Source organism: Nannospalax galili, unplaced genomic scaffold, assembly GCF_000622305.1.
Source record: "Nannospalax galili isolate Female #2095 unplaced genomic scaffold, S.galili_v1.0 scaffold1181, whole genome shotgun sequence".
Lineage (NCBI taxonomy): Eukaryota > Metazoa > Chordata > Mammalia > Rodentia > Spalacidae > Nannospalax > Nannospalax galili.
The window spans coordinates 1796008-1802126 of record NW_008345687.1 but is presented as its reverse complement, the minus strand read 5'-3'; the positions used below and the strand labels follow the sequence as shown (position 1 = coordinate 1802126).

At 38.2% G+C, this 6119-nt stretch overlaps 1 pseudogene; it reads right to left on the bottom strand.

Annotated features, from left to right (window-relative positions):
- Positions 1–3617: 3617 nt before the first annotated feature.
- LOC103741058 lies at positions 3618–5465 on the bottom strand (annotated as a pseudogene).
- Positions 5466–6119: the final 654 nt, after the last annotated feature.

Genomic DNA, 6119 nt, shown 5'->3' with positions numbered 1-6119 from the left:
TTACATAAAATATTAAGAAGCAAAAGAAGAGGCCCACAGTCTCTAATAGGGAGAAATTTGCTGTCCCTTAAAACTCACTCTACTTGGATTTTTAACATAAGCATTCTTTTACAAGTTCTTTGTTTCCCTTCCTGACTTCACATATCAAGACAACTTCACCTGGAGCCATGGACAGAGCTAGTGTCTGTTCTGCTCTCCTGTCCCATGTGTCCCTTTTCCTCCCTCCCCCCCTTTCTCAGCACCTCCTGCTCCCCTCTTCTGCTCTCCTATGTAGTGTCCCAGCCTGCACTCTCTCACATCCCTTACTTACTTACACACATGCGAACATTAGAAGTTAGGGTTCACATGCAAGAGAAATGCAGTTTTCATTTTTCTAAGTCTGGATCACCTCACTTAACACTTCCCTGACCCATTCATTTTCCTAAGTATTTCATAATTTTTTTTTATTTACAGCTGGGTAGTGTGTATATGCTACATTTTGATTTTCCATTCTTCTGTGGACAGATATCTACACTGGCTCTGTTTCCCTGCTGTAAACATGGATGTACTAATGTCTCTGTGGTAGGATATGGAGTCCTGCGATAGAATATGAGGTGGTGGGTATATGCCCAGGAGTGGGGCAACTAGGGACTATGGCAGTTTTATTTTTAACTTTGGAGTAGGGGAGGAACCTCCAACTTATTTCTATAAGACTACAGGTTTACACTCCCATCAGCAGTGAAAACATGTTTTTTTCCCCCATATCCTCTCCAGCATTTGTTATCATGTTTTCTTTTTTCTTCTTTGTTTGTTTCTGTTGTATTCTTTTTAAAAATTATTTTTATTTGAAAATTTTATACAATGCATTTTTATCATATTCAAACCCCTCTCCCCTCTCGACCCTAACTTACTATTCCTGTCTCCCAGATTCTGGTCATTTGTTTTCTTGATCTTAGTCATTCTTACCAGGGTGGGATCATAAGGGAATACTGTGAGAACTCATATTCCGAAGGCTGGAACACCTATATGAAATGAATAAATTCATTTTTTTGGTCTTTTTGAGACAGGGTCTCCCTGTAGCTCCAGCTTGCCTGGAGCTTGCTGTGTAAACCAGGCTAGCCTTGAGCTCACAGAGATATGTCTGCCTCTGCTGGGATTAAAGGCACGCACCAGCATGCCTGGTGAAATGAATAAATTTCTAAATGCACATGTTCTAACTTAATTAAAATAAGAAGATGCAAACAATTTAGACATACTTATAATGAGTCATGAGACTGAAGTAGTAATTAGAGTCTCATCACAACGAAAAGCCCCAAACCAGATGGAGCCAGCATCTCCCAAACTGTTCCATGATATAGAAAGGGAAAGGACACTATCAAATTCATTCTAAGAAAGCAGTATTATCCTGATACCCAAACTTGATAAAGACACAACAACAAAACTACAGACCTGTTTTCCTAATGAATACAGATGCAAAAATTCTCAACACACTACTTGCAAATTGAATTCAAGAATACATTAAGAAGATCATACATCATGATCAAGTAGGTTTCAACCCAGAGATGCAAGGTTGGTTCAACACACTCAACTCAATCTATGTGATTCACCATATTAAGAGACTTAAGGACAGAAATCACAGGATCATCTTGATAGATGCAGTAAAGACATTTGACAAAGTTTAATATTTTTCCATGATAGACATCCTGGAGAAATTACAAATATATGGAACACAACATTTTTTTTTAAATTTTTTCTAATTTTACATCTTCTGAAAATAATTTTAATTTTTAAAAATTGCATTTATGGGACTGAAGATATGGCTCAGAGGTTAAAAGCACTGGATACTCTTGCAGAGGGTTTGATTCCCAGCAACCACATGGCAGCTAGCAACCATCTGTAACTCCATTTCCAGGGGAACTGACACCCTCTTCTGACCTCTGTGGGTGTTTCACATCTCTGGTGCATTTACATATGAGTAAGTTATATACTCACGCATTAAATAAAAATAATAAATAAAATATTAAATTAAAAATTAATTTACTTATTTAATGTGTGTGTGGTATGTGTGTGTTTTGTGTGTGTATGTGTGTGTGTGTGTGTGTGTGTATGCACACATGAATGTGCGATAGTGCCTGTGTTGAGATCAGAAGACAACTTGTAGGAGTTGACTTTCTCTTTTCACATGTGGGTCCTGGGGATCAGACTGCAAGCTCCTTTTCCAGCTGAGCTTTCTCACTGGTCTCTGACAATAATTTTAAAGAGAAAGATAATAACAGCAATTAATTGCAATTGGAAATTTAGAGACTTTTTATATGGCAGAAATGTATACTTTTCTCTCTAAAATGCTGTTCCTTCATTTTAATATAGAAGTAGCTACCTTATTTGCATTAAATGTTGTGCTGAAGCCAGCAGAGGTATCTAGTTCCTGTGCTTCTAACATTCCAGAAGAAGAATATTCCAGTAGGAAATTGCTTTGTGATCCTCTCATATCTGAGGGATTCCTCTTCCTTTCTTGTTACCGTTCATTCAGTCACAGTGTCTGTATGCTTGGTATTGTACTAAATGAAATATCAAAACAATATATTTTTTTCATTAATAAGATTTTATTTAACTTGAAATACAAAGTATAAATTAAAACAGCAAATGAGACAGGGTTTTTGCCAGTTGGATTCCCAAGGATAGAAAAAAGATGCAGAGGAACATGGTATCTTGGTATGTTGCCAACCACACTCAAAGTGACCTGGCTCAGTCAGAACTTAAAACACATAGGCTGGGAGAACTTCTGTAAATAAAGTCATGCACAGTACAAAATGACAATTAACATTATGTACAGGAACAAAGAGAAAATGCAGTTGGAATATCATTAGGGGAGTGGTTGAATTCTTCATCACATATGGTATATCTACACTGTGAAATGTGATACAGAAGTCTATATGGCATAACGGAGTATTGCTGTGATAGAATAGAATGAACCCACATAAAAGTAACTCCTATGACTACATTCATACAGCACAAGGAAGGCTACATCCTCATATGTTGATATCTGACTGGTAGATGAGACAGAGAATTAAGGGAGGGGTAAATTAACTTTTAAAAGAGATACCTTTAAGTTTATTTTGAACATCCTATTTTCCTAACCAAGTAACTAGAACAAATAAGCACATAACATGAAAACTGGGTTTAGAATGTAAATTATTTTTTCCAAAGTGAAAAAAATAGAGATATTAAAGTTTATATCTCAAGAGACAGTGGTTAAAGGTAGAAGTAACTTCTTGAGGAAATAGAAAACAATGAAGGACAAGACGGTAGGCTTAGACTTTAAAGTAAAACTAGTCAGAAAAGTTTCCATGATGACTTGTTTAAGATAGAATCGAGATACATATAGCCAAGCACATAAAAACTCAAACCACAATCAAAAATATTAGTTGGATCCCCTATAAACTAAAAGCAGTTGAATAACTCTCTACCATCCTTTTTAGATAACTTTTAGGGTACCCTAAAATAAAAATGACCACATTAAAATGAAAAGCAAGAAGAGCCACAGCCTTTACTGAAAAGCAAGTAAAGGTAGTATGTGTAATATGTGCAGGTGGCACGGGATACCAAATGTACTTGCAGATGTAGTACAGTAGCTCAGGTTACACCTTCGTCATGGCCTTGGCCACATTCTGAACCAGTGTACTAAAGCTCCACTGAAGTGCTGCTTTTAGCATGCTTAGATGTAGCATATTGTTCTTGATATTCATATGTTTTGCATGCTCATGGCTCACCATGGTTATATTTGTGAACAGACACTGCATAATAGGAAGAAGGAATTCTTCAGTGCAGGATGGCTAATGCTGTAACACTGGTGTCCATTCACCATTATCAAGAATTGTCAGTGCCAAGCATAGAGCTCCTGCAGCAATTTGGAGAAGGAAGAAAGTGTACTGTATGTCCTATAGCAATTTTCTCTGAGATAAAACCTTCCATCTTGAAGGGAACAACAAGATGTTCTAAAAGGAGGTAAACAACTCAGTAGCTTTAGGTAGTCTCAGAAACCAACCAGACTTATTAGATCCCTCCTTCCCAAAGTATATGTAAGCCCTAAGGACTGCTGAGAGACACTCTCAGAAAAGTTGAGCTGCCTGGAAGAGCTGAGACCAACTTGAGAGGACACACTCCAACCTGTTACAAGTTGTGAAGTGTGCTCCAGATTTCCAGATTTTGTTAACTGTCACCCATGCTGGAGTAGGGTTTGATGATGCATCTGTCTTTGAGTCATTTCTTCCCTGTAAGTAATACCTTCTTACCTATACTCCTTTAAGTAACCCCAATAAAATTCATTGGTTCACCAAGTTGGACTTCAGTAGCATCCTTACTTTGGTTTGTCTTTGGTTCCCTATCTGGGGTGAATAGATGTTTGTTCATGTCTTCCTAGGAAGAGTGTCACACAACACTGTATCATAGACCAACATAGTTATTTCCATCATGTATTTAACCAAAGTATGTTGCTCAGTGTCAACCTCTCGAGTTTTAGATGCTCTTCAAATGAAGTATAGAAGCAGAGGGTGACACAAACAAAGTTTAAAGCTCTTAGAATCATTTCCATCTGTCTGATCTGGTGCTCACTAGAAGTACTGATAGTCATAAAAGAAAAATCACCAATTTCTGGAGGGTAAATTTCTTCATGTTTTCTTGAAGTAAACATGGCAGTGACACCAATCGGCTACAGCATCTTTTGGGATACACAATTATTCTGTTAACTGATCAATAATGGAACACATAAAGTCATGTACATGGTCTCCTGTAGCAGCCTAAATTTCATTTGAACCTGTATTAGCTAGTCAGGATGGCTCTCAAGTTTCCAGTGCCTTCAGAACCCTGTAGGTATTTTGATTGAGCTAAGTTCTCTTCCTCCAGTTGTCTGAGATAAGGATGTATATCTTTCACATGTTTGCTACAAAGGTTTGGATCAGCTCCATCATCTGCATGTACATCGCTCACTACAAGAATTACATTAGAGAATCCCTGTCATAGATATTCCTCTGCAGTGGCACATCCACATGTTTTTATTGGCCTTGGAGAGGGAGGATCAACCAAACTAGGTTTGGGAGAAAGTTTTTCTTCCTTAACAGGGTCAGACTCAGGCGCAGGCTCCACCTCTGGCTCACAAAAAGGGACCTTTTCTAGAGGTTTTGGTGGTTTTTAGCCATAATTTTTCTAGTAGCTGTGGTTTTTGTTTCCTTTTTCAGAGGTACTCTGGCTTGTGGGTACTTGTTGACTTTGTTATCAATGTCTCCAAGTGCTGTTCATGAACTCAGCCCAGGCTTGGAGCTTCAGCAGTGGCCACTGGGCACATGCTTGGTACCTGCCATACTAACCTTGGCCTTAGTGTTAATGTTCCTGGTGACCCAGAGTGCTGTGGCATTCTCTTGAAGCAGTGCCTCAGTGAGCAGAGAGGAATGCCAGAATTCCTGACTGGCGAGGCCCTGACCTTTTCTCATACCAACAGCTGTTCCTCTGCAGCATGCCCCAGGATACTTTTCAGTCCTGGTTTTATGAAAGTTCTCTGACAGTGGTAGACATAAAAAAGTAGTCTAATATCTATCAAGGAAACTGAGTGGTAAGGAGGAAGAGAGGTCCTGTGTCTGAGTGTCGAATTTTACCTTGCTGGTTACTCTTTTCACAAAGGCCTTTATTGCTTTGATTTGGAGTTGACAGGACTTCTTCCCTTTTGCCCAGAGTTCTGCCTTGATTGTATGAATCCTAGATTCCAGGATTTGCCATCTATTTTCTATCTAAAGTGTAGGCATCAGCACAGGAATACAATTATTACTCTTACCAATTGAACAAATACTGAGCAGTCTGAATTTATGATAAAATATAAAAAGGAATGTTAAATTTTAGTGACGAGTTAATTTGGAAAAAATGCACAATTCTAAGAAACAATCATTTCTCATTTCTTATGTTTATACACAGATCACTCAGTCCTCACAGAAATGCTTTGAGTGTGAATCCTGGCTATAGACAAGCTGTCACTGGGCTTTTGTGGGGACAAAATAAGACAATGGATGTAAAAATGCAACACTTCATGAGTCACATGGTAAATGCTTAATATTCATGGGATGCTGATCTTTCTTGACTAGACCCATCATAGT